Source organism: Patagioenas fasciata, chromosome 3 (genome assembly GCF_037038585.1).
Source record: "Patagioenas fasciata isolate bPatFas1 chromosome 3, bPatFas1.hap1, whole genome shotgun sequence".
In the NCBI taxonomy this organism is placed as follows: domain Eukaryota; kingdom Metazoa; phylum Chordata; class Aves; order Columbiformes; family Columbidae; genus Patagioenas; species Patagioenas fasciata.
Window position 1 is genome coordinate 89,021,433 of NC_092522.1, and position 12,528 is coordinate 89,033,960.

General features: G+C 48.4%; 1 long non-coding RNA gene across 3 annotated transcripts; it reads right to left on the reverse strand.

The window, feature by feature from the left end:
• Positions 1-10,060: 10,060 nt before the first annotated feature.
• LOC139827753 (uncharacterized) lies at positions 10,061-12,326 on the reverse strand. Of its 3 annotated transcripts, none has more exons than XR_011738677.1 (3): positions 11,928-12,326; positions 10,703-10,979; positions 10,061-10,324 (listed from the first exon to the last, which is right to left on the reverse strand). It is a non-coding gene; the product is annotated as an uncharacterized lncRNA (long non-coding RNA). The 3 variants fall into 3 exon arrangements; XR_011738676.1 differs by having other exon boundaries at positions 11,885-12,326; XR_011738678.1 differs by lacking the exon at positions 11,928-12,326 and adding an exon at positions 11,299-11,546.
• Positions 12,327-12,528: the final 202 nt, after the last annotated feature.

A 12,528-nucleotide genomic window follows, 5' to 3' on the forward strand; every position in this document is an offset into this window, starting at 1 on the left:
CAAAGGGCATTGTGACATGTCATCTGCTTGCTGAAAACATTTGTCTTGGTCACCATGAAATACCTATCTGAGGCCATTTAAAATTTGGTAAAAGAAAGTGAATTGGGCTGCAGTGGAGTTATTAGATCAACTGACTTTTTCTTTATTTTTTTTCACTCAGGAACTGCAGGCCACTAGATACATCCACTCAGGCTCTGCATCTGCAGCACGAATGTTGTTTTTCCTTCCCCATCTTGTGCATTCCCATGGATTCACACTACCATGGGTTTCCCTCTAGTGGGGGCTAGCCCAAAAAATCAACCTTAATGTAAAGAGTGGAGTAGCTCTTGGCTGTTGTGCTGTAAAGAAGTCAGTTTAAGAAACTAAGAAATTTCTTCAGGGATACAGGACTGCTGATTTGGGTTTTCCTCTTAGAGATTTCCATCCCCTAACACCAAAGGGTTCCCAACCCTTCTGGGTCATGGTACATCAGCCAAAAGATTGTTGATGTTGCTATTATTTTCCTTCTCATAGGAGTAACATGACTATGGGTCACTCATGCAAGGCAGCCAATTTATCTGTGGAAAATGAAGTCTGGGCTCTTTCTTCTGTGGTTGAGGTTTCTTTTATGTTCTCAAATCTCGTAACGCCACTGTGTAGTTCCAGGTGTATGTATGGTTTTGTGTGTTTTTTATGTAGTTTCTTAAATCCTTTAGATTAAAATCCATAATACTTTTCTAACATAATAGCAGTTTTGGAAGGGTTGGCTCCAATGAGTTTTATTATATGAATCTTTAATGGAAGCTCAACGGAAGTTGAGCTAAAACAGATAGAAATTTTTCAAAAGAACAGAAAGGAGTGAGAATGCTATATTTTCTGTATTTCTAAGCAGCCTGTTATTTTGGAATCTACTGCAGATGTATCCCATTAACTGTCAAGTTACTTAGTAAACCCACCAAATTACTGCACACTCACTCAATAAAAGCGCTAGATATATAAAAGAGCAAGAAAGTTCTCAAGGTTTTTCTTAAACCTAACCAGGGGGAAAAAAAAGTTTGGTTTTTTGGGGTTTTTTTGTTGTTGTTGTTGGTTTGGTTTGGTTGCTTTTTTGTTTGCTTGTTTGTTTTGTTGGTTTTGGTTTTATTTTTTAACAAGGAGTACAGCCAGGGAAAATGAATGGTAAAAAACAAGCAGAACAAAATGAGCGCTTACATTTCCAAACCTCGACATACCACATGTGCCTATAAAATACAGGAAATGGGTACAAATGTGAAGCTGCACACAGGATTAGAGGCACATGAACACATTTAAAGCAGGTGGAAATAATGTCAGCTGAGCTGTAATGTTAGGTTTGTACCAGGGGGCAAAGAGTAGATGTGGCTATTAAAGTACTCCTGATACAATTTTCTGAAAAGAAATCATAAACACAAACAATTTATTGCATCTTTAAACAAACATACAGATGTTAGTTGCATCTCTTCTCATTGCTTTTAAAACAGGAAAGCCTCCAGGCCTTCAGCTCAACTGCAAAGCCTCCCAAATCCAGAGAGCTACTTTGTCAACAAAGGGAGCCTTGAGGAACACCCCTAAAGCGACTTTTTTGTCAACTAGCATTACCATATCACACAAGGCCAACACATGACATCCAGCTATTGGGAAATCTAAGGCCTGGTGCTAAGTCACCCTCAAATAAGCGTGTCATGCATTAAAACACTAATGGAATACACACAGGACCAGCAATAAGATGTCCTCTACTGCCCCCACAGACTCATCCCTGCAAGATCAGCACGGGCAGGCATAATCCTCCACAAAAACTGCTCCATTTTGCCCTATTAATTCCCAAGTAGGATGCTTTTAGGTACACTATAACAGAAAGAGCCTGGCAGGATCACTGTAAGGTCTACAGAGAAACAAATATTTTTGCCTCTTTTCAGATAATCCTGCCAGAAGTGAGGGTAAAAGTAACTTGTCATTAGCTATGCCCAGGGCTACAGTCTCCCCTCTGAATATCCTGGGTGCAGCTGGAGCTGCCAAAGCCTGGCAGTCGGGGGAAAAAGGGCTCAGAACTGGCACAGAGGCACAGGACAGGATGGTCCCAAGCCTGTCTGCATCCTTTGGGATATGAGTCGCTCTGTGTGCACAGTTGGTAAAGTTTACTGCATCCTGTGCCTCTCTTGCCAAACTCTCGCTCACAGTGAGGATCCAAATCAAAGGCTCTCCTGCCTCTACAGCCCTGCCTCCCCGTAGCAGCTTAGATTACATATTTTCCATGGACTACAGGAGCGGCCATGTCCTACGGCTTAAAAGAAAAAAACTAAAGAATTGACTGGGTCCAAATAAATTTGTGTTTCAAAAAAAGACAAAATGTGAATGATTTCAGAGTCTGGAATCCCTTCAATCAACAACTTCCAAAAGCAACTCTAGCTCTGCATCCAAAATCTACTGAGGGAGAGAAAGCAATCAAAACTTTCCCGCTTCTGAAGATATGGCATACTTGTTTCAGTGCCCACTAAATGAGATATTAGGTTTTCCTCCTCTTTGCCAGGTTAAACTACAAATATTCCTTCCCATTCTCTTGTACTGTCTTCCAGAGCACAAATAAAGCACCATCTGGTCCTTCATTAACTCTATTTGATTTCCTTTGATCTCATGTAAACGATGAGAAAAAGATCTAAGACTCCCTTCTCCTCTTTAGACATGTGCATAACTCACATCAGTGTCAATGGGAGTTAAACATGCCTATGGAGAGGAAGAAATAGAAACCACTGTGTGTTTCACTGTAGCATCTTTGCATTTGCGAAATGGAAACAAATGGTCCAAAACCTAATTCCCAGATCACATTCCTCGAAGTCTGAAAGTGGACCTTGGAGAGGATGTAGGAATACCAGGATACTGTGACAGGACACAATAGGGTAGTTGATGTTCTTACTCATAAAGCAAACCATCTCAGCTATCATGAGTTCAAGTGTATGCAGCTCAAAGGAAAAATAATAAAATTTAAAATGCATTTTGAAGTTTTCCACGCTCTATCTTCTCTTTATATACAAAACAAAAAATGCTATAAATTAAAGCCTGAGATCACAGAGCCTTCCAAAATCTCTCTTTTATTTGCCCTCCACCCCTTCCTAAGCAGCACTATCGTTCCCCAGGTGAAGGGAGCAAGCTCAGCATTGTCTTCTCTCACTGCTGGTCAAGTTTGTAAGGGCAAAATATGCTCTCTCTGTTTTACACTGGCCGAAGAAGCAACGGACCCAGAGAGCTGACAGTTACTAGCTAATGCCCACCCCCACTTCCCAAGGCATGTAGGGAAACGTGTGCCTATAACATCGCTGATTCTGGTGGTGAAGACCACGGGTATGTGCACCCTCAGGAGAACCGCAGCCGTAGTCACACAGTCATGATCAGGCAGGGGGGTAGGGACGCCGTGTACCCCCCCCATCCATGGGACTGGGGTACTTGGGACAGATGCTAACCGAAGAATTCACCTTGTGCTGCACCATGTCCTGGCACTGCGGTTACTGCTTTGTCCTGTTGACAGGGGTGTCTCAGCCCCCATCCCACCCCTGCTGCCCCTTTAGTGACGTCTTTCACGGATCAAGTGATGTATTTAGGGATGCATGAGCGTGGTGAGAACTGGTAAGCTTACCCAAGAGCTCGTCGGTCTAAATACACGGCCCCTCCTGCCCAGCTGAAGTCTTGTGTACGCCTGTGTGTGTATTTGTGTGTATGCACTTACACATATGTGTAAGGTCTGTTTCTGCAGTCTGTCCCGCACAGGTATTCCCAACCTGTGCACCGACTGTACAACGCAGGCACTGTGGCAGGACGCACCGGGCGCTTTGGTGCCGGACCAGGACGAAAGAAAACGGTGGGAGAGGGGCTGGGGACAACAAAGCCCCCCACCTTGCCCACCGGACCGTGGCGGCTGCGCGGGAGCGTAGTCGGGCGCGGCGCCGACCCGCCGGGCTCTAAGCCGTTTCGCTGCACGGTTTCGGGCGGCTTGTCCCGCCATCCGCGGGTGCGCAGCACAGCGCTGCGCCGGGGAGTGGTGCGGACCTGCGGAGCCCCGACAGCGGCGGCAGCGGGGAGCCGAGAGGAACCGGGAGCGGGAGCCGGACCCTCCCAGGCGGTCTGTTTCTTTTCCCTGGCGTTTAATGCGGGCTCTGATCTAGTGCAATAATCAATAACCATCCTTCAGTCTTTGGACACCAGGGGGCTGAGAGAACTTTTCAAGACAAATTCCTCGGGTGATGATGTATACTTCACACTTACTGTGCACTTTCCACTTAAAAAAAGAGAAAGAGAGAGAAATAAAATTATTTAAAAAAAAAAAAAAAAGGAGGGACAGGGGGAGAGTAAGGGAGGGGGAAATACAACAAAACAAACAAACAAAAACACAAAACAAACAAACAATAACAACAAAGGAAAGGATTGCATTCATCTACAGAAATCAACGAGTGAAAGAATCCTGACCGCAGGGCGTGCCTATATAGTTAATGGGAAGACTTTAATGGATATATGTGTGTGCGTGCATGTATGTTTATACATACATATAGATTTGTATTATTATGTATATGTCTATGTACACACACACATGCATTTGTTTATTTTTAAACAGGCGCCGACGGGCTTTACACACGCAAACCTTAGAGGAGAGTGACTTTGAAGCCCCGCTTTGCGACACGTAGCTGGAGTCTCCACAAGTGCCTCGCCCTCGCCCCGCTCCCGGGTAATTACAAGCAGAGTGCTCGCACAGTTTTTAATAACTGCTTCCCTTTCAGCACATCGAAAAAGCAATATATTTAAAAGATATATTATGTACGCAACACTTGATAGGGAACTCGGGGGAAATGATCTCCTGGATGTTAGTCTGAAAGTATTTTGGTCTGGCTGATTGCAGAGGAATTTAATTTTGACGAACTAAATCCCTTCTTTCAGGTGATGGGGGGAACCGGGCCATGTTAAGAGGCTCGGCCGGCGCCCATGCTGCGGCGGGCGACAGCCAGGGCCGGTGTGCGGGGGCTGCGTGGTAGAGAAGCCTCTGATGGTTTCTTCAGAAATATCTGCCCAGATGGAGTTCAGCTTTATCCTCGATAAATGCCTTTCTACCCGTAAAGCCTGCCTGCCTGCCTTTTTCTCTGACGGCTCTTCGCAAACCCACTCGTCCGCCGCCGCCGGGGTCTCCTGACCGGGCGTCATGGCGTGACGGCCCCGTTCCCACACCAAGTTCCCCCCAAAGCGGGCAGGTGGAGCAGAGGGAGTGCGGCTGCGGGTGATGTTGATGCCCCGGCACAGACGCGGGACTGCGAAGAGTCCCGGCGACATTCCGGGGTGCGCGAAGCCTCATCACCTCGGCCGGCTTGGGGCACCGCCGCCAGCCAGCGTCTCGCTCGGGCTTCAGGGGTGTCTGCGGGGAAAAAGAAAGAAAGGAAAAAAAAAAAAAAAAAAAGGCGAAATTCAGGGCCTGTGATCCCAGGTGCGTGGGTTTGGGCTTCTCCGCGAAAGAGGGACGTGCGGGGCTGATCCGAAAATCCAGGCGTGAGGCTCCGAGGCGAAGCCTTCGGGCTCCCAGACCCGCATCAGCTGCTGGGGTAAAAACCAATCGGCGAAGGTACATTTCAGTCAGCGAGACATTTCAATTCCCCTCGCATATAAACACGGGAACGGCCTTTCAAGAAATTCAGACAACTTTGTAAAACACCATCTACTCACACGTTCACACCGAGAAGAGTAGTAAAAGCGTATGAATGTAGGGTCTGGATTTTATATTTTCCTGTCCTCTGGGGTCTGGTTTTAGACGGAGGGAACTGGTTTGGGGGTCTCTTTAGGGATTTTATTTATTTTTTTCTTTAATTTTCCTGTGTGGGTAAAGATTAACCTTTCGAGCCGAGAAATACAGGTGCTCCCAGGAATTTCTCCCCCGCCCCAACGCACGCATCTAGGAAAGAAACGCAGAGTCGCCTTCCGCGGGACAGCGAAAGGGAGATTACAACGTTGAAAGCTAAACCAAAAGGCTTTCGTGTTTCCCACTGAGCAGCACCGAGCTAGTCATGGCAGGGAAAAAGCCAATCCCTCAGCAAGTGAGAGTCGCAGGAAGAAAAAAAAAAAAAAAAACAGTTCAAGGCGGAGAAGCAGGGACTTTCGTTCAGAAATCGATCTGCGCTTGCAACGGGAAAAACTGACTACTCCCTTCACGTCTATCTGCGCTTGCAACGGGAAAAACTGACTACTCCCTTCACGTCTGTTCAATTATTTCGGTTTATTTATAGTTGATGGGGAAATATCATCTTTTCCTTCCCCTCTCTGGAAAGGGGAAAAGCATTAGCAGCTCTCTCCTGCGGGATGAACTTTTTCCACCGCTGAGAACCAGCGCCTTTTGCGAGACCCGGCGGCGGCCGGTCGGGGCTGGTTGCGGAGCCGCGCACCCCCTGCCCCAGCCGGCCCCGCCGCAGCCGGCCTGCGGGCCCCCTCGCTGCTGCCTTTCCAGGGAAGCCTTACACCGCCTTGCAGATCAGAGTCGTGTTTCGGGATAGCTCTGCGAGGCATGGAAAAAGAAGGGAAAGGGTGGGGGGCGATCCTGCAGTCAGACTCGCGTAATGTCCAGAGGAAATCTTAACTAAGTAGAGACTGTAAGGTCGGCTTCTAAAACAGCCTGTTGGGTTGTTTTGTGACCGTAAAGTCCTTAAGTAACCTTGCGTTTAAAGGAAAAAGAAATCCTTTTTTGACACGGTTCAGTAATAAAACAATCGAAAACGCTAAACCTCTCCCACTCGGGCTCTCCAAGAAGGGAGTTTGCAATTAGCTGCAAAATCCCCTTGTGAGTTAATGACCTAATTTGTGAGGTATAAATTCACTGTCTTTGCCCCCTTTTTTTTCTTTTTTTTTCTTTTTTTTTTTTTTTTTTTCCCGGACCTCCATGAAAAACCTCTTTATTCATTTGTTTGCAATATACCAAAACTATGACTGCAACACTTTGCTACGCAGTATTCAAAGAACGGAAAATACTCGCTTGGGTACCCTTGGCTTTGTAAATAACTGCTTTGCCAATAGATGGCATAGTGTCCTTTCCATTGTGAGGAAGTTCCGCTTCCCCGTTTATTTACCTTGCTTGTTTGTTCTGCTGGCAGCAATTTTTTTTTTTTTTTTTTTTGGCATAAACGTCTCCTTGCATTTCCTTCTCTGGAGAACAGAAAACATAGGTATCTTTAAAAAGGTATATTGCAAAAATTAAAATTACAAATGTAATACATACTGTGAAACCTATAAAAATGCGTTTACAATGGTTACTTAAAAAAGAAATTTATAACTTTCATATGTACCTTACTCGTGCAATATGCAACTACCATATGTTTCCTAGTTCCATAATTCAGTTTTTCCTGGACAGCTGGAGCAGGTAGTACTTCTTAAAGTACATTTCATGTAATATGAGAACTAGTCCTGACGAAAGAGCGAGGGTTACCATAAAAAGACACAAGTCTTGCTTAAAAAATGTTGTTGAACTACACATCATTTCTTACAATGGTATGATATAAATGTTCCCGTAGATCGACGTTATTATAAAACGGGGATATACCGTATCTTTTTGCTGCTGAAATCTTAGCCTTGCAAACATAAATATTTCCAATTAGTGATTCCACCCTAAACTATAGTGATTTAGGGCTACCTAATTTAATTCCATACATGTTTTCATATTCTTCATGAGACAATAGTGAAAATATGAGTTAAATTTATAGGAAAGCAATAAAAAAATAAAGCCAGAGGTTTCTTCAACCCTCATTCAGCGTTTGCAAACGTTTGTTTTGTGACTGGAGTAATGAAAAGTCTATTTTTAAAAATCGTTTGTCTGAAACGAACAGTAACTGTAAGTGGGAGCGTCATATTAAAGACCGGAGATTTCCTTAAAAACGATGTATACTCGTGGCTCTGTAATTCCAAATTAAGGTAGTAATTCAAGCACTATAAAACGCAATCACCAGAATATTTATAATTTTTACAAAAGTGTCTTTTAAACTGTGTTTTCAACTCTTTAGTGCTATTCCTCAGCATTTTCACCCGCCTAAAAGCCGGTCGGTTGGCAGCGCACTGACTTCTGTACGCTGATCTTATTCGTATTCCCCCGCGGGGGAGCGAATATTCTTTTTCCCGCTGTTTTAAAACGAGACCTGAGGCTGCGGGGGCACCGGTCGGTAAGGACGACCGGGTCGAGGGGCTCTGTGGAGTGAGCGCAGAAAGTCCGGCGATCGCCGCGCGGGGGAAGACGCGCGCCTGCGGGCGGCCCGGGCGCCCCACCGGTGGGCTCGGTTGACTGGTCCCGACCCGTTCGCCTCCTCGGTGAGCTGTCGCCCCGGCGCAGTGCGCCACGGTGCTGAAACGGGAACAAAACGTGCCACGTCGCACCGATAAGCCCTCCTCTAACACCACTAACGGCGTCTGTTTGAGGGCCGCCGTCGTGCCGCCGCGGCCGCGCTCCTGACAAGTTAGACCTTGCTTCCGGGCGACTGGTGACACCCGCAGTGAAGCTCCCCGCGGTTCGTGTTAGTCCTGGGTCACCTCAGGCAACACCCAGCTCAGTAAGCCGTGAGGGCGCCAGGTTTTCCCTCACCTCCCCGGCCCGCTTCCCATTCCTCGGCTCCTGAGCTAAGAGCATCGAATGGGATGCTGCATGCAGCCTGTTCCTGGAGGCTGGGGCCGGGTCGGCTTCACTGTGCCCTTGTTTGGGGAGCCACCAGTCAGGTTCGAGCCCGAGGAGTCTCAGGTGTCTGAGAAGCCGGTCCCACTTCCTCCCGGCTCAGCCCGGCCCTGGAACTAAGCCGTCGGGCGGATGTACGGGGCGGTATGGTCGGAACAGGGCCCGGGACGAGTACCGGGGACCGAGTCCGGCCTCGTCGGGGCTCAGCGGGCCTGGGCCCGGCGAGGCGCGGGGCGAGTCGCGGCCAGGCCCGCGCCCCTCGCTGTGAACTGCGCTCGGTCCGCGTTCGCGGAAGGCGACGCACGCAAGCGGGGGCAGGGTCCGGATCTCTCTCATCGGAAAGGGAAGGAGAGCCCTCCTGCCGCTCTGGCCCGCTCCCTGATGCCACCTTCTCCGCCGGGCTGAAGCCCGCTTGGAAGCGGAGTGAACAGCCTGGCCAGAGGGTCCCCGGCAGAGCGGGACTAGCAGACTGTAATACCGCGCCGTGGCCAGGGGGGCTGAGTGGGACTTCCCTGCGCCTTTTAAATTCAAGCCGTGTTTAACCTTCTCTCAAGCCTGTTTTGAAGGTGATCTCCTTCTTGGGGAGAGTCGCTCCGGGCTTGCACCCTGTTGTAGGAAAATTGGAAGTGCTAATTCGTCCCCGAGACCACCCAGTCCCCCCACTCAGCCCCAAAGGAGGAGAGCAAGGAAGAGAGACAGCGGTGAAGGTGCAATTGGGATGCACAGAAACAGTTTGCATGCGATTTTCTCATCGGCGTCTATAATTTTTCTTTAATTGGTCATGTTTCACTGACCAGTCGCCGTCAACTACCTGCTGTCAGTTTTATGCGCCGTGCCTCTTTAGGGTGAAGCGATTTGGCTCACTGGGGGAAAAAGCGTATAATGATATAAAGATGTTTTCATTGGTGACCGTTCCTATGGTCCCCTGCTGGGAAGTTACAGAAAATCGTGTCTTTAAGGAGAAAAGGACGCTGTAGATATTTTACTTTCTGATGGCACTCGGCTTTAACGTTCGAAAACATTTGCGGAAATCACACTGTGGATGGCAAAATACGGTCATAACCATCCCCTAAATGTCACTAGAGATTTTCGAAGGCAGCGAATGAAAATACCTTTCTGGTGGAAAAAAGTTTAAGCCTTTTTTTTTTTTTTTAATTACTATTTTTTTTTTTCAGGAAGTGTAAATATGCAATTCTCCTACATCAAATAAGTAGCGCCTCACCCAACTGCCTAAAAACCCGGACTGCATTTTAACGTCCGGAAATAAAAGTAACCCCAGAAAGGTGTTTTGAATATACATGTTATTCCTTTAGCAGATGACTATATAGAGAGCTGCTTCTCTCTTTCATCATCCCATAAAAAAATTAATCGGACAGACATATGGATCACAGGTTGTTCGATAAATTTAATTCCACCCATTTATTTTAAAAAGGCAATGAATGAAAACAACATGCCACATATCAACCTACAGAAATGTGGCAAGGCAAAAAGAAAAAAAATCAACAACAACAAGAAGCACCCACCCTCCCGGAACAATATAATCCGAGCGATTCGTCCATCTGTCGTAGGACGGGCAAGCTGGGCGCACCCCGCGGTGCGGAGCGGTGCAGAGCAAGGGGTCAGGGGCTCCTCCGCGGAAAAGCGGGTTGGTTGGCTCTAGGGGGATGGAAAGGAACAAAAATTGGGCAGGACCAGCAACCCTGTGCTCAGAGGCTTCTCCGGGACTCCCGCGGCACCCCGTCGCTCCGGCTCCCTCCTCGCCCGTGCGCCGGAGCTGCGCTACTCCGGTGCTGCGCCGCGGAGAGCCCGGGGACGGAGGGGGAGGTGTTCGCCCCCCGGCAGGTCCCGGCGGTCACTCGGGTCCAACCCCGCTCTCCCCGCCCGTGCCACGCTCCGCCAGAAGCGCAGCCTCGGCCTAAAGCCCCCGCGCCCCCCGCCGCTCGCACTCCGGGCCCCGCCGCCGCGGAGCGCACTCTTCTCTTCCCGCCCTCCTCCGCGCCCTCAACCCTGGGCACCCGCGGTGGGGTTCAGTACCTGCTCCCCCGGGCCCCGCCGATGGCGGTGGAGCGGGTGGCCCGGCGGCCGCGGGCGAAGGGAGCGCGAAGCGAGGCCGCGGAAGGTGCCGTCGGAGATGGGCGGGTGGAGAGGCTGCCGGAGCGCCCTCAGACAGATAACATCTATTTCCTTCCTTCCTTCCTCTCCCCATCGATCTCATCCCCACCGCGATGGCGTTTAAATTCTTGCAAGATCCTCCAGCTTAGCACGTTTCGAGCACTCTCGCACATCTGATTTCCTTCAGATTCAATCACGACTGGAATAGGCAGAGCAGACAGACTTTAGACCACGGTACAGTTAATATGTCCCAGATTTAATGTAAAGATAAACTAACTCCACAGCACTGTTCGTCGGTGAGAGGCATTAGGCATTTTCTGCTCTCCTATCGATTCACAGCGACAGCCACTGCAGGGGAATATTTTTTTTTTTTCCTGTAGTGGTGAATTTTTCTTAGACAAATTGCGATTTTTTTCCCAATGTGCAAAGTCTAGTGCTCGTGAGACGGTTTCGTGTTTGTTTTTCTTTTTTTCTTTTTTTTTTTTTTAAATTTAATGCATTATCTATCTGTCACATACCTGTATTTTCACGTCCGGAAAGCACTACTACAATTTGAATGCTGATAACCTTATTTGAACGGATGATTTGTCTCTAGGGTATATTTATTATACAGTCCTTCCTCAGACCTTCTGACGAAGTAGCCATAAAAATTCGGGATAAATTTGCATTTTAAGGATAAGTAAAATGCTATAGTAGAGACGGTTACGTCTCCTAAATGGCAGCTATTTCCTTTCTAGATTACGATCAGAAATCTCAGCTGTGCCACTCGACGACCAGAACAGGACCTCCGAAACTGTGACAGAGATGAATCACACTACAAGTTCGTCTCTCTCTGTTGCCCAAAACAGAGAAATGAAGCCGAGATCCCATTCCCTGAAACCGTGAGATTTGCCCCATGATTATTTACAGAAAGAGGGTTTCTATTCCATTTCCCTCAACGGAGCATATCAATCTATTTAGTTCTGCGAAAAAAAAAATCTCCCAACAAGAAGAGTAAAAAAAGAAAGAAAACACAACAAAAATCTCAATAGCTTTTCATTTCCCTGGGCATGCAAATAAAGGATATCTGCTTCCAAATCTGTAACTTTTAATAGTTTTACTCACTGGCAAGATGCGAAAGGATTTACCCCGTAACTATTTTATGCACCTGAACATGATTATTATTAAAGTTGCTGCGGCTGGATGCATCCATGTCCATACAAGGTTCAGTTTAATTCTCTTTTTATTGCAGCTTCAGTGCTTAATGGGTCGGGTTTACAGGGGGCTACGGATGCTGAAACCTCTCTGCAGCCAGTGTTTGAATAACAACACGATGAATCTCTGAGTCCATCAGCCGAATAATACTAATAATTACTAATCCCTAACAGCAAGAAAAAGCACAACGTCATGGTTTTGAAGTCCGAACGGTTTTCCCGAGCGAAACTCAGCGCCCCGGGAGGGCCCCCCCGTCCCCCCTGCGTTTCGGAGGGAACTGGGGCTCTCGGCCAGCCTGCTCCCCGCGGGGGGAGATGCGAAGGGGGTGGGAGTCTCATTAACGTTTATTGCGGGGTTCATCTGCCGCTGGCTCTGGGGTGCGGCGCTGTTTCGGTCTAGGCGCGGAGGGGCCGGGGGCGGGCGCGGGACGGCGGGGCGGGTCTCCCCGATCCCGGCAGCCGCGGCGGGGGCCCCCTGGTAGGGCGGCGGGGCCAGGGCCGTGGCGGCGGCCGGGGCGGTGGGTCCGGAGCGGTGCTGATTGGGCTGCGGGCGGC